Genomic DNA, 26,883 nt, shown 5'->3' with positions numbered 1-26,883 from the left:
AGGGGGTGGGGGGAGGATGTTTGCTTTCTGTTTAGTTTTGCTTAGCCACAGTGAAAAACGAATGCAAGTGTGTGGAAATATCAAGTTAAATTGTATATAAATAATAGACACATTGAACATGACTTAGGGAAGTCAAGTATTTGAACTTCTCATCTGAGTTACCGGTGGAGCTCAGTGCAATAAATATATATTTGGTCTATGAATAATTAAAAACAAAGCAGGAGGAGCGGGATGGAGAGGAAGCACATCTCATTCTTCCTTACAAAGAAATGGGATAGCACAGCAATGTTGTTGTGTTCGGTGGTTCATCTGAGTCCACTGCACAAAAACAATAGGCTGCTCAAGCCACTGAAGGCAATTGGCACTAACTGTATAGAGATATTAGGAGCCATCAGGAAATCCTTGACTAACATAAAAGAATCTCCTAGAGGCCAATCCAATGCCCATTGAAGTCAATGGAGAAACTCACATTAACTTCACTGGCCATTGGATTAGGCCCCTAAGGAGCACACCTAATTGCACAATAATTTTAAGCTTGAATGTAATTGTCAAAAGTAAGAATGCCTTTTTTCCAGTATTAGTTGTAATCTCACTACGTTAAGATAATTATTCTGAATTTTCCACATTTAAATAACAAAAAAGGGAATAGGACATTTGAATTTCCATTCACTAAATGTTGGCTGTAAATGGTTACTAATAATGTAATTTTAAAAAAATTGAAATATTGAGCCAAATTCTCTGCTGGTCTAAATTGGTGCCACTCCACCAAAGTGCTTGTCAGATTTACTAGCTAAAGATTTTCAGAAAGAAAGATGTGAATTTTAATCATCAGGAGACTATTTTTTCTCAAGCATGGGCTTCAAGATACAGTGAAAGAGAGAGGATTTTTTATCTCCCACTCAGGTAGTCTGTCCTTTGGGAAGATCTGAGCCCACCAATCAGTTCAATACCTATCAAAAGTGAAAGTGATTATGGGGGGGATGGCCGAGGGAATCTATTTATTTTAGACTCAGAGTATGACTTAATACTGCTGGAATAACACTGGAACTATCCAGTGAATCACTTAAAGGATTATTGGTGTCCAAAGAAAGAACATCCACAGGCTGGATTTTGCAACCTTTACACACCATAGACCAGATTTCCCCCCACATTAGGAAGTCTTTTCACCACTCCATGAGTGGAGTTCAGGGGTATCCTAAGGTTCTGGAGCTACTCCTATGCAAGCCAGCTTCCAGAAAGCATGGCTGAAAAAAAGAGGATATGGTAAGGGTACATAATTGATAGCGTTTGGGGACTGGGTGGGGTTGCAGGACATTAGGGGGCATGGAGTATATAGAACTGATTACTGTGTGTGCCTGTGTGGGTGTATAAGTGTAAGAGTTTAAAGAATCAGACCCCAAATAATTAACTTTCCAGAAAAATGTGTATGGGGACTGACACCTCCTCTCCTTAAGAAAGACGAACTCCCATTGACCTGAGTGGCAACACAGGAACTGCAGGGGGGACCCCCCAGGACAGTAACTTTCTATTATGCATAGCTGTGTTAATGTTGTGACTGCTTCAATTTATGGATTGGCACAACAATACGCACATTTAAATGACCGTAATGAAATACCATATGTGTGAAAGAGCTGAGATGATTAATCACATGAAAGTCACTAAATGCTTGATCGCTTCATCAAGTCATTAATCTGCTTTCGAAAAATGTCCCTGCCATATATATAGTCAATTAGATGCATTTTAAATGACCAGACCTCAGTATATATTTATATGGTTAGATCAATACTATGCATAATTTAGCCTTTATATACTATCAGATATTCAGGGGAGATTTTAAAACAAAGTAAACCATCCCTGTGAAGCAAAGAAATACTTTGGATCACATATTGGACAATGCATGATCAATAATCACTACGACAGTAATTTGTATTGACAACTTCCATATTGTGTTCTCTTATACCTGTGATGCTGAAACCATTAAGAAAACTGAAGAACATTTTCAAGCTATATTTATTTTTAACGTTTTTCAGTTATAATTAGATTCATTATTCCATGAATAACATTGTAACAAACTGGTTGGTGTTTTCTGTACTGTTGCCCTTTACTGGACTGAATCTGTACTATCCAACAGTGTATCATAGGCCCTATATGCTAACAGAGATTATCTGTTTAGGTCCAGTAGTAAAGGTTTATGCCACGACATATGCTTACTTGGTGACTTTATTGAGAATCACCCACTATTAAATCTTTTTTGCAAAAATCACCTGTTTGAGAGCAAGTTGTGCCCTCCTTTGGAGAGACAGCAGCATATTACAAAAAATATGCACGTGCTTTTTGGAACATGACAAAATAACAGCAGATTCAGTATAGAGGAGAAAGAACCAGATCTTCAGTGGGCATAAATCAGCATAGCTCAGCTCTCTTCAATGAAGTTGCACTTATTTGAAACAACTGTTGTTCTGTGCTTTAAATGATTGACTTTGGTTCCAAATTAAGAGGTCTGTTGGAGAGCTGTATCAGCATACCTGAGCCTCCCTGACAATGTCCCTTTTTCCGCCTCTTTTAGCCACTTTTGGGCTGCACTGCTCTGCTGATGCACTGCTCAGGGTTGAGAGAAGGGTGTGGCTGCTTTGTAATAGTGAAGCCTTGCCTGTAGAGAACTTGCCATGATGTCTAGAGACCACCATTTCCCTGAGAGGTGAATCTTTGAACTCCAGTTTCAAAGCTAAGCATCCACCATCTGTCTTCATAAATGCAGAAACAAAGTATATGTTGGCAAATGGAGGTTCTGAGGCCCCTGTGACTCCCCTTGTTTTACTGATATTTAGAGCAGAGAATGGAAATTCCATTTGGTGGAGGATTTTGATGTTTCAACATTTGTTTTCATTCTGATTAGGAACAAACCCTCAATATTTCTAAATTCTCTGTGAAAGAAAATTAAAACACAGAATGTTTTGGGTGAATTGAAGTATCCATCGGTGCAGCTGTGTTGCTGTAAGTTCTCTAGTATAGCCGTAGACCCAGTGTGTTTCCGATAGACTCTCCTTGGTCAGTACAGAAAGCCCCAGAACTTAAAATTCTCAAGCAACAATTTCTAGGTTAAACGGTTTCTGAGGCAAAAATGGAAACATCGGAAGAGAAAGATTTGGTCACATTTCAACATTCAGAGACATGTTTCATAGATTCATAGATATTTAGGTCAGAAGGGACCATTATGATCATCTAGTCTGACCTCCTGCACAATGCAGGCCACAGAATTTCACCCACCACTCCTAAAAAAGACCTCACACCTATATCTGTGCTATTGAAGTCCTCAAATTGTAGTTTGAAGACCTCAAGGAGCAGAGAATCCTCCAGCAAGTGACCCGTGCCCCATGCTACAGAGGAAGGCGAAAAACCTCCAGGGCCTTCCAATCTGCCCTGGAGGAAAATTCCTTCCCGACCCCAAATATGGCGATCAGCTAAACCCTGAGCATATGGGCAAGATTCATCAGCCAGATACTACAGAAAATTCTTTCCCGGGTAACTTGGATCTTACCCCATCTAAAAACCCATCACAGGCCATTGGGCCTATTTACCATGAATATTTAATTACCAAAACCATGTTATCCCATCATACCATCTCCTCCATAAACTTATCGAGTTTAATCTTAAAGCAAGATAGATCTTTTGCCCCCACTACTTCCCTCGGAAGGATATTCCAAAACTTCACTCCTCTGATGGTTAGAAACCTTCGTCTAATTTCTAATCTAAATTTCCTAGTGGCCAGTTTATATCCATTTGTTCTTGTGTCCACATTGGTATTGAGTTTAAATAATTCCTCTCCCTCTCTGGTATTTATCCCTCTGATATATTTATAGAGAGCAATCATATCTCCCCTCAACCTTCTTTTAGTTAGGCTAAACAAGCCAAGCTCCCTGAGTCTCCTTTCATAAGACAAGTTTTCCATTCCTCGGATCATCCTAGTAGCCCTTCTCTGTACCTGTTCCAGTTTGAATTCATCCTTCTTAAACATGGGAGACCAGAACTGAACACAGTATTCCAGGTGAGGTCTCACCAGTGCCTTATATAACGGTACTAAAACCTCCTTATCCCTACTGGAAATACCTCTCCTGATGCATCCCAAGACGACATTAGCTTTTTTCACAGCCATATCACATTGGCAGCTCATAGTCAACCTATGATCAACCAATACTCCAAGGTCCTTTTCCTCCTCCGTTACTTCTAGTTGATGCGTCCCTAGCTTATAACTAAAATTCTTGTTATTAATCCCTAAATGCATGACCTTACACTTCTCACTATTAAATTTCATCCTATTCCTATTACTCCAGTTTACAAGGTCATCCAGATCCTCCTGTAGGGTATCCCTGTCCTTCTCTAAATTAGCAATACCTCCCAGCTTTGTATCATCTGCAAACTTTATTAGCACACTCCCACTTTTTGTGCCCAGGTCAGTAATAAAAAGATTAAATAAGATTGGTCCCAAAACTGATCCTTGAGGAACTCCACTGGTAACCTCCCTCCAACTTGACAGTTCACCTTTCAGTAGGACCCGTTGTAGTCTCCCCTTTAACCAATTCCCTATCCACCTTTCAATTTTCCTATTGATGCCCATCTTATCCAATTTAACTAATAATTCCCCATGTGGCACAGTATCAAACGCCTTACTAAAATCTAAATAAATTAGATCCACTGCGTTTCCTTTATCTAAAAAATCTGTTACTCTCTCAAAGAAGGAAATCAGGTTGGTTTGGCACGATCTACCTTTTGTAAAACCATGTTGTATTTTGTCCCATTTACCATTGACTTCAATGTCCTTAACTACCTTCTCCTTCAAAATTTTTTCCAAGACCTTGCATACTACAGATGTCAAACTAACAGGCCTATAATTACTTGGATCACTTTTTTTCCCTTTCTTAAAAATAGGAACTATGTTAGCAATTCTCCAATCATATGGTACAACCCCTGAATTTACAGATTCATTAAAAATTCTTGCTAATGGGCTTGCAATTTCTTGTGCCAATTCTTTTAATATTCTTGGATGAAGATTATCTGGGCCCCCCGATTTAGCCCCATTAAGCTGTTTGAGTTTCGCTTCTACCTCAGATATGGTGATGTCTACCTCCATATCCTCATTCCCATTTATCATGCTACCATTATCCCTAAGATCCTCTTTAGTCTTATTAAAGACTGAGGCAAAGTATTTGTTTAGATATTGGGCCATGCCTAGATTATCCTTGACCTCCACTCCATCCTCAGTTTTTAGCGGTCCCACTTCTTCTTTCTTTGTTTTTTTCCTATTTATATGACTATAGAACCTTTTACTATTGGTTTTAATTCCCTTTGCAAGGTCCAACTCTACTTGACTTTTAGCCTGTCTCACTTTATCCCTACATATTCTGACCTCAATAAGGTAGCTTTCCTTACTGATCCCTCCCTTCTTCCACTCCCTATATGCTTTCTGCTTTTTCTTAATTACCTCTCTAAGATGCTTGCTCATCCAGCTTGGTCTACAACTCCTGCCTATGAATTTTTTCCCCTTTCTTGGGATGCAGGCTTCCGATAGCTTCTGCAGCTTTAATTTAAAATAATCCCAGGCCTCCTCTACCTTTAAACCCATAAATTCTTCAGTCCAATCCACTTCCCTAACTAATTTCCTTAATTTTTGAAAGTCAGCCCTTTTGAAATCAAAAACCCTAGTTGCAGATTTATTTTTGTTAATCCTTCCATTCAGTTTGAACTGAATTAGCTCATGATCACTTGAGCCAAGATTATCCCCTACAACCATTTCCTCTATGAGATCCTCATTACTCGCCAAGACCAGATCTAAAATGGCATCCCCTCTAGTCGGTTCAGCAACTACTTGTTGAAGGAATCCATCAGCTATCGCATCTAGGAAAATCTGAGCCCTATTATTATTACTAGCACTCATCCTCCAGTCTATATCTGGGAAGTTAAAGTCTCCCATGATCACACAGTTTCCATTAGTATTTACTTTATTAAAAACATTAAAAAGGGCTCTATCCATATCCAAATTAGATCCCGGTGGTCTATAGCACACCCCAAGCACTATCCTAGGGGAGGCTCTAATAGTTTTCTTCCCCAATTTAATTATTGCCCAGACAGACTCAGTCATATCCATTTCATCGCTTCTTATTTCTTTACATTCTATCTTTACATGTTGTGGCTAATCACTGCACAGGTGTGCAAGTGATGGGGGAAACACAAAGAGCTTCTCTCCAGCGTGTAATGAGACTGCATATGCAACCTCTGCTACCTCCAAGCACACCCTGTCAGGAATCGCTGCCTGAAGGGAGAGGGATGTCATTGTCACATACTCAGCTCGGCAAGGATCTGTGGGTCCTGAACTTGAGCCCACAGGGTCTTGGGCTGCTGCTACAGCTACAACATCAGCCAACAGCTCTACTAATGAGTGGAGAATTGGGAGCCCTAGGGCACTACACTCCACTAAAGTGACCGCCCACAGGGAACTGCCTGACGGAGCTCCAGAGGTCCTGTTTGGATCAGATACTCTATGTAAGCCAGAAAGAGACAGGAAGTTGTCTGTGCAATGACTCCTGCCTTGCTGCTGTGACACACCCTGCTGTCTCTTGCTTCCTAGCCTCATCACTGGTTCTTGACTTCAGCTCTGCCCCATTCCTGGTTCCTGTCCCTGTTCTCTGACTCTGACCATTGGTTTGACTCTCTGACTTTGGTTCCAGCTCTGAATCTTGGCTCTGGCATCCAGGTACTGATGCTGGGCCTGATCTTCAGTTCTGATTCCTGGCTCTGAGTCTGGCATCTGGCCTCCGACTCTAGTTTTGACCCTTTGTTCCATTTCCTGGCTCCTGATTTCTGCTCTGACCCCAACTCTGTCCCTGACACACACCAGCCAGAAAAGGTGAGCAGGCACAGAAATGAGCATCGTATGTTCTTTCCAAAGATGGTGCGAGGAATTTTGCTCAGCCTGAAAACCCCTGTAGCATGCCAATGGCCCTATGCAATCTCCAGGGAATCAAATGAAAGTCTTTCCATTGATTTCAAAGAGCTTTGCATGAGATTGCAAGTGCTCATTGAGGCCATGAGTTTCATATAAACTATTCTACCTATATCACATATAGAAAACTTTAAATAAAGTCTAAGAAAGCAAAAAACATAATAAAAATAAACAAAAACACTAACGTAAGTGTATAACCATCCATTTTAATATCTGTGACTATACACAAAAAGCACCATTCAAAAATTCCAGCCAAAACTTCCTCTGTCTTATGTATGGTTCCAGGAAAATCATTCCAGCTTTGACTCTTTGCAAAGTTCATAAACTAATTAAGTGTTTAGTATTCAGGGTCTGTTTTAATAAAATGAGCAGCCAACTTTCCACTGGGCCAAAATTCAAACAGAAACTCAATTCACTTTTCTTAGAACTTGGATACGCACCATCCTGTCACAACAGCCTCTGTCCGCCAAGCAGCTGGAACTGTGCAATGAAAAGCAAACGTCCTGTTTGGCAGGAGGGAGAGCGTGTTTGCTGTGATACACTCTGAGGTGAAGTACATTGGAACCTGTCTTACAACATGTACAAGCACCCAGCATCCTGAATTCTTTCTGAAACACAAAATAAGCGTTCTCTGCCAAGGGTGAGCTTTTGGCAATCCTTACAGAGGCCCATGTTGGGAGTAGTACAGCAGGAAAAACCTAGAAAAAGCTCACGAGATTTTTTTGCACCGTCATTTTGAATCCGGACCGTGTCCCAAATTCAGCCTAAAACCTTAATCTTTAAACCTAATCCAGAGCCAATCTCCACCTCTTCTCTGTAGTTCAAATCCTGTTCTTTGCTTACATCCCTTCTAATCTAAAAGATGGTGAAAGGCTCAAGTAAGATATTACACTGAGGGAAAGTGTAGTTACAGATTGCATTTTGGTGATAGTTTATGCCTGTGATGAATACCTATCCAGAGCAGTGATACTCAGACTGAGGCTCAGGAGCTGCAAGTGGCTCTTTAATGTGTCTCCTGTGTCTCATTGTGGCACATTATGTTAAAACACGGTGTGATTTAATTATTGACTGATCTAAGTTATTAGCCAGTCAGGATGCTTTTACTATGTCATGAACCAATTATAGTTGATAAAATAATAATACTTGGTCAGTCATTGTGCTGTGAGAATTATATGTATATATCAATCATTTATATATTAAAAAAAAGCTGAATATTTCCCATCATACTGTTTAAATATGAATAGTGCTATAGTAAATGAAACAATGAATTCACACTCCTGTGGCTCTTTTGGGTAATGCTGAACTGAAATTTGGCTCCTGAACCACTGAGTATCAGTGCTCTCTAGAGCAACATTCAGGGCTTTAGGAATGAGTGTGTGGCTTTCATGAAGTCCTTGGATTTAATTGAAGCTACCCAATGCTCAGCTAGTGCAATGGAGGGCCAGTCACAGAAGCCTTGCCTATGCCAACTGACAGTTAGTCACTGGGAACTGCATCTCTGCTCCCTCAAGCAATCAGGCAGCGATAGAGATAAAAGGTATCTATAAACAGAGACACTGAAAGCCACAAAAGAATCCCATGAAACACCTGGACACCGAATGGTGACGTTCCTCTGTGATTTTGCATCAATGTGTGCTGACACTGACTCAAAACATTAATGCATCATGATTCATACATGGCAACACAATGTCAAATCAATGCATCATGTTTAGGGTGAGGGTCTGTGGGACTCTACTTGTGCAGGGTGGGTTTTCCAGCTCACACAGGGTCCCACTGGTCTATTATGGTGTCTTCCTTATTCTTTGGGTTGCTAAGCTGGCAAAAAAGCAACTGAACTGCAATTTCTCAGAAGATTTTCAGCTCGTTTACTTGTCACATTGCATGGGACCGGCTGTGCTCTAGTGATGCTGCCAGAGCTTCAGGAAGTCTGCAACAATGTGTCTTTCATCTGTTTACTTCTCTATTCATTTTAACTTGCGATGGGTGAAGTGTCACGATGTTGAGGAAATAACTTTTTACAGGGTTCATAAAGGGTGGCCTTAACCCTGGGCTGGATAGGCACTGACTTAGGATGCTATGTTTCAAAGAGCCCTTGTGGCACCTTACAGACTAACAAATTTATTTGGGCATAAGCTTTGTGGGCTAGAGCCCAGCAGATGAAGTGGGTTCTAGCCCACAAAGCTTATGCACAAATAAATTTGTTAGTCTCTAAGGTGTCACAGGGAGTCCTCATTGTTTTTGCTGATACAGACTAACATGGCTACCACTCTGAAATCTGTTTCAAAGGAAAGCCAGAACCCTGGAATGATTTCAGCTGCAAGAAGTAACCCTGTAGTCACACTCCCTGGAATCTCATCCCAAAACGTAGGCTGAAGTAGAAAGCAAGACAGGAGACAAGCTACATACCAGAATGAGGTGGAGTAAGCAGCCAGATGAAATAATATTAGGGAGCAAAAGCTTTGGGTGTATCAGGGTAAAGCAAAGAGACAGTGTCCCAGGGAACAGAAAAAGGATGCGAGTCCAAGGACTAGTGGAAAGGTCTGTGCCAGAAACGAGTGACCAGAAATAGGTCAACTCCCATTGATTCAGTGAGGCCAGGATTTTGCCCCTGGCGTGCCAGTATTCATGGGGCTGATCCTGTGGTTAGTTGAAATGCTGTAATGCTGAGGATGGGAATCAAGTTTGAAAGCACCTGTAGAGAAGGAATTTAGAAAGAAGGACAATAGGAAAAAGGAGTTAAAACAGCTGATTTGGAATCTCTCACTATTTATGTTGTATTTTTTTCAATAAATTCACCCTCAGTGGAAATAAAATGAAAAATATAAACACATCGGACTCAGCACTTTATTACTTGTCTTAATTAACCTGCAGAATGTAATAACCTTGCTTCTATTTAAGTACACCATTTCGTTTATTGAAATATCTGCTGTTCTTGCAAATGTAGTATAATTATAGAGAAACACCATGTGGTTGCAAAAGCAGAAAAAGATTAATCTTGAGAAATTCTATTTCTGTGGATGGGTGGGGCTGCAATTCAAGTGCATTGTTGAGATTTGATTTCTTTGTAGTGAAATTACTATGACTTTTCACATCATGCTGGGATGCAGAAAAGTGAGAAATAATTGTCTTCTGCATTCCTTTGATCTTTATTAGGAGATGTTATTTTGAGCCAGTTTATTGCTGTTATCACTCTAGTCACACTGGTATTTGTTGCTGTGGCAATACAGAAAACTGCATAATGAGGGGATTACAGTAACTGCATACCATTACATTAAATATCACTGTGAAATTTTAAAGGATTCGGCCAACATTTTCAAATGTGGGTACCTAAATTCAGGATCCTAAATAGACATTTGGGAATCTAAATACCAGTTGGCTGATTATTAAAGGTGGTGAGCAACTGAAGCTCCCATTACTGATAATGAGATCTGTGGGTGTTCAGCAACTCTGAAAATCAGGCCAACATTCTATTTAGGTGCCTACAGATGGCTATGGGAGCCTAACTTTGGGATCTGGGTTTAAAATGTTGGCTGATAGCATTATTGTTTGAGGAATTATTTTGCCAGAAGTACTCAGGGCTTCATACATCTACCACTGAAGTCGGTAGCAGTCCTTCCATGGATTTAATCAGCCACAGGGCCAAACTACATGAGCAAGGAAGTAAAGGAGGGCAAAACAATGAAAAACAGGATATGCTGGAGGCTTACATTTAAAGGAAGAAATGATTTAAAGGAAGAAAGTACAAATGTGCCCAAAAATTGTATGGTAGCTATGAGGAGACTGAAAAGTGGAAGGACATAGGTAAAAAAAATGCAGATATACAAGAGGAAGCAGTGCCCAGATTAGGGGAAGAGAGGTTAAAAGATTTAAATATCTATAGGTGTATTTTCTGGAGACAGGCTACTGCAAGCCTAAGGAGAGATGGTGGCAGAGCCTAAATGGTACTGAATATCACATTTTATTGTTATTTATGATTTCTTTAGTGTCTCAGTTATACATGATACTATATAGACAAAGAACAAGATGAAATTATGTCCCAAGGGTCTATTAAAGTAAATCTGACTTGTACATAATGAAAAGGGAATGGGCCCAAAGGATGTGGAAAGACATTGGCCAGAGATGATACGTAACTGTTGATAGGGGGTAGAGGGCACAATTTAAAGGTACTGGTGGTTTGCAGCAGGGTTCAGGGCAGGGCATATAAACCTTGGCAGAAATCGTGGGTGTGGGGACTTTAACCCTGTGTGCTCCCCCACACACATGTTGCCTCTGACATTGGCCACCAAGGGAGGGGACTGCAGCCTTTGGACAGCAGTTGTGGTGGAAAGACACACTTTTCTCAAATAGTGAAAGTTGAAAGCTATATCTCTTTTATAGGTATTTCTGATGTTATGGAATGAGCAAGTATTAAATCATAACAGAGTGAAGTATGTTTTAGCCGAGAATTAGAGGTGATAGACTTTTGAGGAAGAAGCTTTGAATCTCAGCTGTAAAATATTTGTGATTGGAGTTGCTAAGCTGTGATATTTGTTCAGAGTTTTTTTGGACAATACAAGATGTATTATAGAATGGAAAAAAAAATAAATAGGAATGCAGCCAATGCATTATGGTTCTGTTTCTGTGCATTCTTCTGCTATAAAAACAATTGAAAGTGTGATGCATCTCATCTCCTATGATGTACTGTGCTAGACTCTCCCATGATGTACCACACTGGCTCAGCAAGAGGAGAATACACTGATCCCATGTGAGAGACGTAGTCTGTCCACAGAGGAGGATGGGGACATAAGGCATCCAAGCTGCAGTTTCCATGAGGCACTGTGGTCGCATTTTCAAGTTGAAATTTTCAGCCAACATTTTCCTGAAAAGTCAAAAAATTTCATGGAAAAAAACTATGTTCTGACTATCTGTAATAATTAGTGAAAGTTGGAGGCCTGATTCACCACTGTGTTTCGCTGATGTCATGCCAACATAATTGCATTGATTTCAGTGAAGACGTACCAGAATAAAACTGGTATAACACAGAGATCAGTCAGGCCCTGTGAGTCTGATACATCATTTAAAAATGGAACCACAGCAATTTCAACTGTGAAAGTGTGGACTCAGCTTCCCAACCTTAAGAGAGGTATTTCCTCTTCCACTTGATTTTTGTGATTAGCCAGAGCATGGGCAAAGTGTAGTACCCTGTGTTAAAGGACACATCTCCCACTATATACACACATGATCTCCTTTCCTCCTCCTGGCTAATCACAATTTTCCCTTTGACCTTGAAAGATAAACTGAGAGACCTAGATTCCTTTAATAAATGCCTGAATTCACTCCCTTAGCCACTTGCAAAAAATCTTTTGTCTTAATAAGAGTCTTGAACCTCCTATCCCAAAAGCATGGATATTTGTCTGAATGTCCTGTGAAACTTATTTTGCAAAAAGATTTACAAAACACACTCTGTCGGGCCCACTTTCCTTTAAAACGTGTTGTGCCATGTGGCATTGTCCGTTTAAGTCTTCAGTTTTCAAAACTCATTCACACCTGCATGGTTTTGAAGACTAGACTTTTCCTCTTAGCAGCTCACCAGCTGACTTCTTTATATTTATATGTTTTGAACAGCCCAATGCTTTGTTACATGCAACAGAGATTCTTCTATAGAATACCTACACAGGCAGGAGAGGACAGCCTCATTCTTTGATGTTTAATACCAAGAAATAGCTGAATGCTTGGAGCTTTCAAACATTTGTCAGACCTTTTGCTCTCTTTCTCAAAACAATTGGCCAGATCCTAAGCTGGTATAAATCAGCTCTAATTTGAATAACTATATTGCTGTACCTGGCAAAATCTTAGAAACAGTTGAAGAGATGCCCAATCCCATGGAAAACCAGCAATAGCAAATGCATATTTCTACTTCTCTTTGAGTCCTTAAGTTATTCTTCATACATCCCTTGTGTACCAGCATATTATTTCTGTGGCAAGACCATGTCCTTGGTGATTGTATTGAACATCATGTCTCATAGTCCTGTTTTTTGGAACTGTACAGGTTGGAGACAGCAGAGTCCTAACAAAAGTCCAATTGAGATATCAATGAACCAATTGTGCCGCCCATTACAAAGTCAGATGTACTTTTTGGCATTTAAGCAGACAAAGCAGTCTGTGTCATTAACATGATTCACTATAAGTGAATTTGTGGTTCCCATTTACTTCCCTGAAAAGAGAAGCAGCTTGTTTTCACTGTAGTTCATTTAAAAGTAAAAGAAACAGTGTAGCAGTGACAAGAGTGATGGTCCCTGCAGACAGAGATTGCAGAAGCATTTTTGAAACTGGTGAATATTAAATGGGGTATCTCTCTTTTTACAATCCATTCAGTTAAGGAAGCAGAACCCAGAAAAATTTAGGCTTTTGTGAAACATTTTAGAACCTATTTTGGCTGAGACATTAATTTGGGGTTTGAATCCAAATGTCCTCAAAATTTGAGAGTTCTGGTTTGGGTCCATCAGTAGTTTTGACATTTGTTTTCAAAGGTTAAAATACCTCTTCACCTTTTTTTTTCTCTTGCCCCCTTCTTCACTACAGCCAAGCCCCAACCCTTCTACCTCTTAATTCTGGATCATCAGAGGTTATAGAACAATTAAATGAATGGGTTTCAGTGTCTCCTATACGTTCATCCTGAGGCATGAAGTCCTATCATAAACACCATCTGTGGCTGTGTGGTATCTATAGAGTAATATAGAAATTCTTCCTTGTGTAGAGGGCCAGTTCAAGGTCTATGCACCACTTCAACCTCATTTCTTCCTGTATATAAATATAAATGGGAGTTAAGTATTGCAAAGCCCTTGTGCTGGGCCTTCATTTAGGAGTGAATTTCACCTATAAGCCCTATTTATATGGAAAATATCATAAAATGAACAGCACAAGCATAATATAAAATATGTAACATATAAAAATATACCTGTGGTATTTGCTTATGCATACAGTAAACATAAGCAGTTAAAAATAAGCACCCTGAACAAGTCCAGGGGTCAGATTCTGATATGCCCTCCCCCAGTCCTGGCACTTGCCTTCAGACCCTGGCATATAGTAGAGCAGTCTTGAGGATGCTCTAATCTACACCTGGCTGCAAGGAGTCCCCAAGGTGTACTTGTGACAGCTAGTGGTAGCAGGCGTGCAGTAGTGCTCTGACCACACTCAGTTGCCCATCATGACCCTTATACCAGGGGGCGCTGTGAGGGGAACTAGCGTTGGGCTGAACCTGGGGATTCCTGTTTTTGAATGGGCAGGCCTTCACGCTGGCTGAAAGGAGACTAACGAGATCCTCTGGCTCTGTTCAACACCAACAAGGCGTACCTGCAAGGCTTGTTCAGCCTGGAAAGGGAGGGGAGGAGGGAAGGAGCTTAAAAGGGAAAACCTGCCACAGGCAGAGGGCTGTCCCACTTTGAACAGCTGAGATAGGCTTACTGAGAGGGAGACAATAACAAGTCTTACCATTTCCAAAGCTGCAAGATCCTTAGAGCAGTAGGTCCCACCCAGAGGCACTGGAGATAGACCCCATTTTAGACTAAGCCCAAAGGGCTGATCCAGGAAGACTGCCTGAGATCCAGGTCACTCTTGCCTCTCTTTTCCTATGAACGTGCCTCTACCATAAGGGAAGAAAGAGGGGAGAGGACTTTTCTTTTGTTTGTGTGCTCTAAGATCCACCTTGGGCATTTGCTGGGGGAAGGAGGGGTGGCATGGGGGAGAGGAAGACAGTATAAGGACCTGAAGTGGGGTTTGGAGCAGATGGAGGAGAAGCACTGTTATATCATGGAGACAAGACTGTGCCCTCTCTCCCCTACAAATTCTACCTTATTTACTGTTCTGCTGCTCCTGTCTGTACCATCTCACTTTGGATTTCCTTCCTCTCTGTCCCTCTTGTCTACTTCCTCTCTCCCTCCAGCCTCATGCTTGCGCGGTATGACAATGGTCTGTAGGGAGGCCAGTGCTGGGTCCCCCTCCCTGTCCTTCCCATTTCCTGTAAAATCTGTCCCTCATTCACGCTCTCTTCAGGAGTGCTCACCCTCTTCTGCCAGTTATCTTGTCTCTTCTTCTCTGTCTCCATTCTTACCTTTCTCTGTCATCATGTGGCAAGACCAGGCCCAAAGAACTCTTCTTTGCGTGGGGTGGGGAACTGGTGCTTTTGGACCTTGATAAGCTCTCCATGACAGGAGAAAGCCATTTGCAGAGCCTGTCAACAAATTTTGTTCATCCTACAAAACCCAGGAACTATGCTAGATCTTCTAAAAGTGCGATCTCCTGGCTCTTCATCTATTGTCTATACATACAGACATCTTGTTTATAGAACATTCCTATAACAAATCTGGCTAGCAGATGAGAAAATGTCCTCCGGGAGGAGTCAGAGCACTCTTGATATAATGATAACATTCTTCCTCTGCCCTCACATCAAATGGAGAAGAGGGTCAGACTCCCCTCCTGAATTGCATGCTTGGCTAGGGGTTCTACTGCATCTAAGGTGAATTCACCAGAGCAGGGCAACATATTTTTCATGGTGTTAAGAGCTGACAAAGAGATTCATAGAGGAAGCCAATTACAGTGCCCAATGAGAATAAATGTTATTGGTCCTACAAAATCTAAGCGCTATGCTATGTATTCTTGAGTGATATCTACTGGCACCGTATCTCACAACTATTTACGTATATACTACTATAGAGCTCTTTTGCATCATATGCCTTATCATCCCAGCCAGCAGGGCAGCAGAAAACTATAGCCATTGACCACAAGTGATCCATGAGCTGTACGAGTATCTCGGCTGTATGAAGTTATGGGGCCCAGACATAGGTTTTGTGGTTGTGGTAAAAATGGATGGAATGTGGGAAGGTGGTTCAAAGCCAATTTTGCACTCAGCATATTCTGGGGTGATTCAGGGGCCTGTGTGGCCCCCACTATAAATTTGAGTAGCTGATTTAACCCACGGTCTGCTTCTTGTGTCCCTCTATGGACGTGGGATAGCAGAGAATGGCTGGAGTCACTGCACTGTGCCCAGGCCTCCCTCTTGCCTCCCTCCTCACTCCACCATGGACCACCACAGCACAATCCCTATGCAGATTACTTATGCCAGTACTGCACCACCCAGGAAGTGTTCTCAGGACTTCTATCTGCCCCTTTAAGGCCTCCGAATGCTGCAAGAGTGGTGTCAAGGTGTCTTGATGTAACATGGAATTAAGGCCATTCTATTTCTCCACACACACAACAAAATAGGTGTTGTTTATAAACACAATACTCCACATTCCCAACTAAACTGCACTACAGTACTATTTAAACGGCACTTCTCTAACATTTTGAATGAGAATTATGGATTAGAAACAAATCCTAATGCAATATTAGGGAAATCTTTCCATTTAAATGGTGTATTGTCTTTTCTTTTTATAAAAGAGAGAAACATTTAACATTTCTGAAATGGAGAGCAAAAATTGCAAAGCACAGTTGTCGAATGCCCTCTAGTGATATCTGGAAAGAATAGCTCTATGTGTATTGCTGTTTTAGCATCATCAGGGAAAGACAGAATCTATAGACCTCTACTGGCAAAAAGCTAGATTCACAGTCTCCTTACTTTCAGTATTCTTATTTGCTATGCATCTCCATTCTGGTTTCTATTGAGGAATTCAACTCATAATGTCAATATCAAGTTTAATGATTTAAAGGGAGCCATTCAGATAATTTTTTCCCCTGATATGTACTAACTTTACTCTGACATCATCCAGACTATACTATATCTTTATTATTTAAAAAAAAAAACCTCAGATAGTTACATTGCAATTCACTTTTACTAATCAGTGGAAAAGTTTATTCCTGTTCTTTGTGCATTGGCCAATATGATCCTAAACATTTACATTATTAATCATTTATTTGTGTTTAAGTAGCACCTAGAGATTCCATTCTGCTAGAGACTGTACAGCCACATAGTAAGAGAGTGCACCTCAAAGTGCTTATAATCTTATTTAAAGATGAGATGAATGGTAGATTGAATAAAGAAATGGAATTGGAGTGGGTGCAGAGTAACAGTAATATGAGCATATCTTTAATAGCCTAGCAATGTGCAAAATGTGTAGGTATAGAGTAGATTTTTAATTGGAGAGGGAAATAAGCAGATCATCAGCAGTAGTATTCCCTCTGCATCTGCTAGGCTTTTATCAGCTTTTAGATTTTTCTAGGTATCTCAGAAGTGGTGTTGGTGATGCAATAGATAACATTCATCCTGTAATGTCAGTTTTTGCACGCAGGATCGAGTGTTCTCTGGTTGGGAAGCAGGAGGTGTATGGTTGAAACCCATGGTTTACGGAAGCATGGGGCCAGATTCTACTGTATAAACTGGCACTGTTTTCTAACTATGAGCTGCAATAACTCATAAGGTCTGACAGCAAGTGTGTTGCTGAAATGTCAGCTGTGCAGTATCAAAGAGCATGAATTGTAATTAGGGGTGTGTGGGGTCATCGATTGAGTCAACAGTGTGTTCATCCCCAAAAGCATTAGTGATCAATTTATATTAGTGACACACAGCCTTGGAGACTTGTTATTACAAAGCATCAGGCAACATGACATCATGTTTGCATCCTCATGACCTTGTCATGACTAGAGATGCCTCTTGTCTACAGTTGGCTGAAAAAATTCAAATTTCAAAACGTTTTGATGAGAAAAGGGGACAAATATTTCACAAAAAGTTTTTCAGCCAACTCTAATTATGATCATGTTTCCCTGGAATTCAGCATTATAACACATTCATGCACCATCATAATGCTGTATAAGGATTATTTTGGGACTGCAAAACAATATTTTCCCACTGTGCTTGGGATAAATTAAAGTTGTAAATTGTGACTACTACAAAAGGAGTCACCTACAAAGAGATGAGACCTTCAAGAGAAGAGGAACATTTTACTGCTCTCCTCCCCCAAACATTTAAATAGTTTGCTTTTTGCAGAATATTTCTTTGGATATCAAATACAAGCACTTTTAAAATTCCTATTATATGTCAGGCATACCCAGGCTGGATTGGGTTTTATTTCTACACTCACCTAGTGGCACTGATCTAAAGCCCATTCATGTCAATTGAAAGATGCCCTTTGACTTGAGAGGGCTTTGAATTAGCCCCCCTAGTTCAGGCTATCAGCTGAACTCTGAAATACTTTTGACGTATCAGAATGCATCATATTTATGGCTAGTTTATAAATCTGGATTCTGCATTTTTAAAAAAAAACCCAAACCACACCTCTTAAAGAATGAATAACTCAAATATTCTGCATTGCTACAAAACTGAATTTTTGCTTCTGAAAGGCCAGCCAATTTCTATTTATCTTATAAAAATACAAAATGAAACATATATGCTGACCTTGTAAATAGGAATAATGTGATGTGATGTGGAATGGAGGGTTGAAATCACTAATTCACTGTTTTTTTTTTAATTTTGTCACTTTCCCATCATTCTGCAAAATCTCTTTCCTCTTATGATGCAGTGCCATGTGAGCATCATATTCCATAATTATAGCTGCTGCGTGCAACTGATTTCAGTACCATTGACTTCAAGATTCTAATTACCATCTTTCTTTGTGGATGAGTCAGTCATCTAACTATATGATTTAATTTGACTGATCATCATCATGGTAGAACATTTGCAAATCAGACATTGTAGCACAGACATTTTCTAGATTGGCTTTATTATGCATGTACATGTTTATTAAAGTTATTTCCAGAGCATATTATTTTATTTCAACAATAGTACAATGATAAAAAAAAAAGAGAGAGAAAGAGACTCTACAGAAGTTGCCAGTAAAACTACTATAGTAAATAACATAAATATATGTAGGAGTAGTCTTAGTTTTGTTTCAAACCCCCTCTCTGAATCCATGAAAAGCTCTTCATTTTCATCCAAAGACCAAGATTGTAGCAAGAAATCTAGACACATCCCCCAAGAAGCTATTAGTGCCACTTCATGCATACATCCATCTAAAGGGGTTGCTACAGAGCGATACCAAAGTGTTCTCCCCAGGAACTGAGAGGTTGCCTCTGCAGCACTCAGAAGGCTTGATTCTCCTTTTGTTTACACCAGTGCAAATCAGGAAGACTATCAAAATCAATAAAGTTCCACCAATCTAAAAGTGATGCAAATGAGAGAATCAGACCCTTGTCTCTGCCAGCCTAGGAGAGAGGAAAACACAATGCAAACTCTGATTCTCCAAGTGATGCCAGGCTAATCACTCTGTCCAAGGAATTGTGATGTCTGAGTCAGCACAAATGTCGCAGCCTTAGAATGAACTCATGACAAGTCTAAGACATCATTTTGCTGGAAGAATTGCTTTTGTAAATGGAAGGAGCTTTTTTGTTGTATGCCAGAACTGAAAAATGTGTTTGACTGGAAATTTTAAAATGTTACGTTTAACCTTTTATGCTTTGTTGAATAGCTTTCTATGTGTGAGACAGCTGTAATAATCTTTATTACAGAGTAGCACATATAAGGGAGCTTATTTCCCTTTTGCTGCAGAGCTGCGAAAAAAGTCCTATAATAACAGTGCTTCTTACTGTGAAGTGCATTAAAATCATGTCACCCTTTGAACAGCACAATCCCCTTTTCACTGGTGTGAGTGGCAATTGGGAGAGCAAGTTGAACTGTAAATCAGGAGAATGTTACAGTTTTGACTCCTATTCATTTCAGGAATTTGTTTACACTATGTAAAGAGGTTTTAATAGCCCACAAGATCTATTATTCATTATTTTAGGTGTGGTTTTTCATTAGATTAGAGATGTGTGAAAGTGATTTCTCCCACTAAGGATCACTGCTTAATTCATCTTTAAATTTAGTCTTATCCAAGGTGAACTTTGGGAAGGTGAACTTTGGCAAATGACTCATTAAATTGAGGGGAACAAACACACTGAACTACATTCTTTCATTATTCCATACTATCTCTAGCATTAGTCTTTTTATTTCAAAATGTGGACAAACGTAGGAAATCAACCAACAAAATTTGTCATAGAAAAGATTGATTAAAAAAACTGGATGAAATTTCTGTGGAAATTTTCATGAAAATTCCATCCTGTGGGTGGTTGGGTTTTTTGTTTGTTTGTTTTTTTGGGCGGGAGAAAGTTGGGGGTTGTTGTTATTGCATTTTTGGTTTTGGGAGTCTCTCTGGGCCCCTTCCTAGAGTCCTAATGCAGGAAATGCTTCCACTAAGTTGTGCACATTATATGCCTGCTTAGAAAAAAATAACTAAACTTGTCACAGCAATCATCCCATGAAATATTAATGTCTAATATACAGTGCACTGAGTGTGAGGGTTGACTAGAAATTAAAACTGACAAAAAACTAGGTAAGGACATGAGGATTTGGCCCCAAATTTTTTAACAAGTAGACTTAGCACATATGAAATGTTCTATATTCTGTAAGCTCTTATCAGGTGTCCTGCAGATAGTGGGTACCCATATGATAGTGGGGTTAACTATTGCAATCAAGGATATCAGAATGACTGTGAAAATAAAAATGTACTTTTTATGCAGGTAAACTAGTGCCATTGGTTATTCCAGATAAATTAAAGAAGACGGAAGTAAAAGTGAAACCTTAAGCAGCAACAGACAGAGGTATAACTCTGGAACCACAAGATCAGGCATTAAGCGCTTGATATAAAGCATATTAGACTCAATGGAAAAATTCCCACTGATTTCAAAGGGCTTTGGATCAGGACTTAAAAGATCAGAATGACCCACAGCCATTGTGGTTGTGTTTCATAGACTACAAAAAAAAAACCCCAACCTCGGAAAGATTTGTTCCACAAATCTCAAAGAAAGTGCTCCTGGAAAAAAGTTTTCTTTGACATTACATAGACTTGCTTCATCTCTGTGTGACCAGAAAGCAGCCCTCATAATAATAAAATTACACCTCAGATAAATGAAGGAAAATGTTTCTCCTGAAAAAGACTTTATCACAGATATGAAAGACTTCATGATAGATTACAAAAGTATAGTTTAACAGGAAAGGAGTCTGACAATGATGGGTTTCATCAGTGCATCTCTTTAAAGAGATACGAAATGTACAGTGCTACTGATGGGTATGCTGCTCAGGTGTGAATTGAAAGAATCAACCTCTCACTCTTGAATAAGTTAATGGTAATCATACACACACATTGATGGAAGAATAGGCCTCACAGTGTATAGTACCAATGTATATATATATTGAATATGCACTGCATGTACTTATGAGAGCATTTTTTAAAAATCAAAAATTCCATCTTTATTAATAGTTCAATCAAGTATTGCAGAAGAGGTATAGAAAACATCTTCAAAAAAAATCAAACTTCCTGGTCATAATTGTTACAAAAATCTGCAGCACTGGAAAGACTCTTCTCTGCTAAATATTGATCACCTGAATCAATGTTTTACATGGAAGCAGCCTGGAATTCTTACTTTCTAATGATTCAACTATAAAGCACTGTGATACCATCTAAAGATGCTAGGCTCTCCTGCTGACTTACCTTGATGTCAAGTGCCAAGACCCAGTACCTAGAGGCAGAGTTAATTCTGCTGACTGACAGATCAAGTGAATGCTATTAACTCTACTTTAGGTATGTAGGCCTCAATCTAGCAAAACACTTAAGCACAACTTTAGTTCACTGGAAGACTCAAATGATAAGCACATACTTAAGTTCTTTTTTGGAACAGAAATACATATAAAAAAGGTTACGGCTGTAAGGCAAAAAGAATGAAGGGCAGGGACAGAGAGGACAGAGTCTTGACATTGATCTCATATGTAGTGAGAACAGGCTAGGAACTCTGGCTCTTTGTAAACACTCTCCTCTAGTTCTTTTTTGGTGGTAGCTCAGCTGAAAAATTCATGTTGCCACTGAACTGACAATGGCAAAACCAACCCAAAGTGGAAATCTTAATAATGAATTTTTAATGTCCAGTGTTTTTTGACCTGCCCCGGCTAGAACGAACTTAGTGTCATGATACCGGAGCCAATATACTTTTTCAGGACACAACTGTAGAGAAGCAATCAGAAAATAATTATATTACTGCTATACAAAACACTGAGCAATGGAAGCCCCACAGATGTCTGATTAAAACAAAACTAAAACTTTTCACATATTGCTTGGCAGTGTAAAATTCAAATAGAATTATAGGATGTATACATGTAGCAGTGGTATAGAATATAAGGGACAAACTAAGCCTTATTTGAGATGCAGCACACAGAGATCACCTTATTATGAAAGTGTTAGTGATACAAGACATTGAGAATCTTATTAAATAAAATATGCTACAGAACCCATGTCTGCTTTTCAAAAGAGCTAGACACAATTCAATGGAAAATGGAGAATGATGGTGTCCCAGTTGTTTTAGACTGGGATTTATTAGCCATCAACCCTTTTTTATGGTGAAAGTCACGATGGCCAGAAGCACCAACTTGTCACTATTCAAGTCAGGTTTAGAACCAATGATAAGTCCAACAGCAAAGGGGTGTAGACTTATGCTAAGGGAAAATTCAATATGAGAGAAATTTAAATATTTCCTTCTACAGAGAGTAGTTTATATGCAGTCTGAAATAAATCAGTTATCAACCTATGGTCCATGGAAAGGTGACTATAAAAATTAAGTTTCAGATCCCAGAAGAGGCATTCGGTTTTTCTGATCAATCAAAAGTTTGTGAATATCCCCACCTACAGGTCAAAGCCCCTAAGTATCATCATTACCATAGAAACCCATAGTTTGGCACCCTTTCTCGCGCTGCGTCAAATGCTGGGCCAAACACGTGCAATATTTATAGATGAATTCTGTTTAGTCAATATTCAGTCTAAGGCTTCTATTGAAGGGGTCTGCGGACCTCAGGTTGAATTTCCAAAGGGGTCCACACCTCCATTTGAATTTTTTTAGAGGTCCACAAATGATTGGGTTGAAAACCACTGAAATAAAGAATCACGGCAAGCACTGGAACAACTTGGATTATATTTTAATGTTCTTTTGTGTTATACAATAAAACAAGAAAACCACATATACGATTGCATATATCCAATCAGCAAGCAGTGATCACAGCAGACCTAATGCACAATATAAAACCTATGGGCCAGACGCTCTATTGCCTTGCACCTTGTGTTCTCTTGTGCAAAGATCTCCACATTGAGGCAAAAGTTATTTACACCCATACAAATGCTACCTAATCAGAATGGTAGCATTTTAGGACCTGAATGCACTCATGTGGCCAGTGGCATTGGAACATTTTTAGTAGTGGGGATGTTGAAAGCTAGCCCCCTTACTGCTGTCTGCCCCCACCCCCGAGGCTGTGAGTAGGGCTGTGTCTCCGGAAGGGAGGGACCTGGACAGGGCTAAGGGGGCCGACGCCACAGCTGTGGGCAGGTGTGGGGCCAGGAGCAGAGCCCCGGGCAGGGGCTAATAGCCAGGATCCCACATGTGGGGCCAAGAGCAGGTGAGGTGAGGGGTTGGGGAGCGGAGTGCGGGCAAAGGGCCAGGAGCAGGGCATAGGTGCAGGAAGCACCCCCAGGTTTTATGCATGGAGCCAGCAGCTGGGCTGTGGGGCTGGTGACCCCACATAAAACCTGGGGGTGCTGCAGCACCCCCTGCACTCCTACTTCCCACGCCTATACATGTGGCACAAGTGTCAATGATGACACAAGGCACAAAACAGGGCATACACAGAGTAAAACACATTCTCCTCTCAGTGAAACCAAGGAAATTCCATTGAAGCCAATGGGACTGCCTTATCTACATCCCACAAATTAATGGAGGGAGCATGGTCAAAGGGTTTGTGGCACAGCTGTTTGCAAAGGGGAAGGATTACTCCTGTGTAGATTCATTGACTCATTTAGGGGGTGCATAAAGGGGAATATGTAGATGCTCAGATCTGGTTTTACTGTATTTCTAAAATAAGAACCATTCCCCTCCTGTTCATGAAATACTGAGACTACCTAGTGGACAAGCAGCAATAAGTTATGGGTATCTCAAAATCTTGAGTGATAGGAATCTCTTGCAAGTGGAATTGATCCTACATTGTCGCTGTAGAAAAAGGAACTGATTTAGAAGCAAGTCACAAATTTTTCATACCTCTTTTCCTGGGTATTTGCTTTAAAACAGTGTAGAATATAGTAACAATTGAACTATTCTACTGTCCGTCTGGACTCCTCTTCCCCAGGCACCACTGGGCTAGATATGTGTACTTCTTTCCTGAGCCTTCAGTGTGTTATTAATCCACATCAGCCAAACTGAGTAGTGAGGGGATACCAATTTTAAGGACATCTCAGGGACATTTTTATCATTTGGGATCTTTTTAATAATAAATATGATTTTAGTTCCAATAAAACATCCCTGAAAATAACCCGGAGATTTTTGTCCTATTTTTTATCTGCTTCCCCCTCCCCACCTGACTGCAGAAGCCTAAAGTAAACCCTGCTGAAATCTACCTGTCCTCTTCTCAAAAACCACAGAAAGTGAGATGTTTGCTTCCAAGTTGCATAAACATGAGACATAAAACATACTAAGCTTTGACAGCTTTACTACAAAAAAAGATGTACAATATGTAGTCATGGAGCTCTATGCATTGCCCAAAGTCTATAAGAGCATGCATCAAAAATATAGATATAAAACATACAACTGACTTTGTCTCAGTATGTTGCAGAGGTTTTATCTCCGACCGATAAATAATGGAAGCATCAGCACATTTATCTCTGCACAATAACAAATCCCATCCTCCTGGTAACTGTAAACACACTGAAGCTTGTTATTGACCTTGTATAAAATACTGACACAGGAAAAAGAAAAGAAAAAACCTAAGAAAGTTCCTTCCCTCCGTAACTACTCACTTACAAAGCTCCATTATGATCAGGAAACTACCAAATCTGTGATGTGAAAGGAACAAAATATACTGTAAATGATGAGGAACTATTAAAAAAACCCAAAGTACTGCACAAAACATAAAAGCCATTGTTGCTGTTTAACAAGACAGATTCATCTATACAGTGTCTCTCTCCATATATGTTTCGCTTTCTTAAAAGGATCTTCATTTTAAGTGTGATCTTAGAGCAACAGTCACTTAATATACAAATCAGTTTATAAAAATATTCTATGCAATTTTAAATATTCAGATAATCCATGGAGTTTTATGCTGGACTGTTTGAATGGACTAAGGGAGTTAGGCACTTATCTATCTCTGATTGCTTGCCTAACTCTGTTAGGCCCCTTTGAAATTCACTGAGTTAACACAGGTTTCAGAGTAACAGCCGTATTAGTCTGTATTCGCAAAAAGAAAAGGAGTACTTGTGGCACCTTAGAGACTAACCAATTTATTTGAGCATGAGCTCATGCTCAAATAAATTGGTTAGTCTCTAAAGTGCCACAAGTACTCCTTTTCTTTTTGAGTTAACACAATACTTCTGGTGCTTAAATACATTATTCATTTAATTTAGTTGGAACATTTCCTTAAATGGTCTTTGACTTGAATGAACATTGGAAAATATGTATCTATCAAGATAACAGCCATAACATTTTCTGATCATAGAATCATAGAATCATAGAATATCAGGGTTGGAAGGGACCCCAGAAGGTCATCTAGTCCAACCCCCTGCTCAAAGCAGGACCAATTCCCAGTTAAATCATCCCAGCCAGGGCTTTGTCAAGCCTGACCTTAAAAACCTCTAAGGAAGGAGATTCTACCACCTCCCTAGGTAACGCATTCCAGTGTTTCACCACCCTCTTAGTGAAAAAGTTTTTCCTAATATCCAATCTAAACCTCCCCCACTGCAACTTGAGACCATTACTCCTCGTTCTGTCATCTGCTACCATTGAGAACAGTCTAGAGCCATCCTCTTTGGAACCCCCTTTCAGGTAGTTGAAAGCAGCTATCAAATCCCCCCTCATTCTTCTCTTCTGCAGGCTAAACAATCCCAGCTCCCTCAGCCTCTCCTCATAACTCATGTGTTCCAGTCCCCTAATCATTTTTGTTGCCCTTCGCTGGACTCTCTCCAATTTATCCACATCCTTCTTGAAGTGTGGGGCCCAAAACTGGACACAGTACTCCAGATGAGGCCTCACCAATGTCGAATAGAGGGGAACGATCACGTCCCTCGATCTGCTCGCTATGCCCCTACTTATACATCCCAAAATGCCATTGGCCTTCTTGGCAACAAGGGCACACTGCTGACTCATATCCAGCTTCTCGTCCACTGTCACCCCTAGGTCCTTTTCTGCAGAACTGCTGCCTAGCCATTCGGTCCCTAGTCTGTAGCTGTGCATTGGGTTCTTCCGTCCTAAGTGCAGGACCCTGCACTTATCCTTATTGAACCTCATCAGATTCCTTTTGGCCCAATCCTCCAATTTGTCTAGGTCCTTCTGTATCCTATCCCTCCCCTCCAGCGTATCTACCACTCCTCCCAGTTTAGTATCATCCGCAAATTTGCTGAGAGTGCAATCCACACCATCCTCCAGATCATTTATGAAGATATTGAATAAAACCGGCCCCAGGACCGACCCCTGGGGCACTCCACTTGATACCGGCTGCCAACTAGACATGGAGCCATTGATCACTACCCGTTGAGCCCGACAATTTAGCCAGCTTTCTACCCACCTTATAGTGCATTCATCCAGCCCATACTTCCTTAACTTGCTGACAAGAATACTATGGGAGACCGTGTCAAAAGCTTTGCTAAAGTCAAGAAACAATACATCCACTGCTTTCCCTTCATCCACAGAACCAGTAATCTCATCATAAAAGGCGATTAGATTAGTCAGGCATGACCTTCCCTTGGTGAATCCATGCTGGCTGTTCCTGATCACTTTCCTCTCATGCAAGCGCTTCAGGATTGATTCTTTGAGGACCTGCTCCATGATTTTTCCAGGGACTGAGGTGAGGCTGACTGGCC

This window comes from Lepidochelys kempii, chromosome 7 (assembly GCF_965140285.1).
Source record: "Lepidochelys kempii isolate rLepKem1 chromosome 7, rLepKem1.hap1, whole genome shotgun sequence".
Taxonomy (NCBI): Eukaryota; Metazoa; Chordata; order Testudines; family Cheloniidae; genus Lepidochelys; species Lepidochelys kempii.
This window is presented reverse-complemented; position numbering follows the sequence as displayed.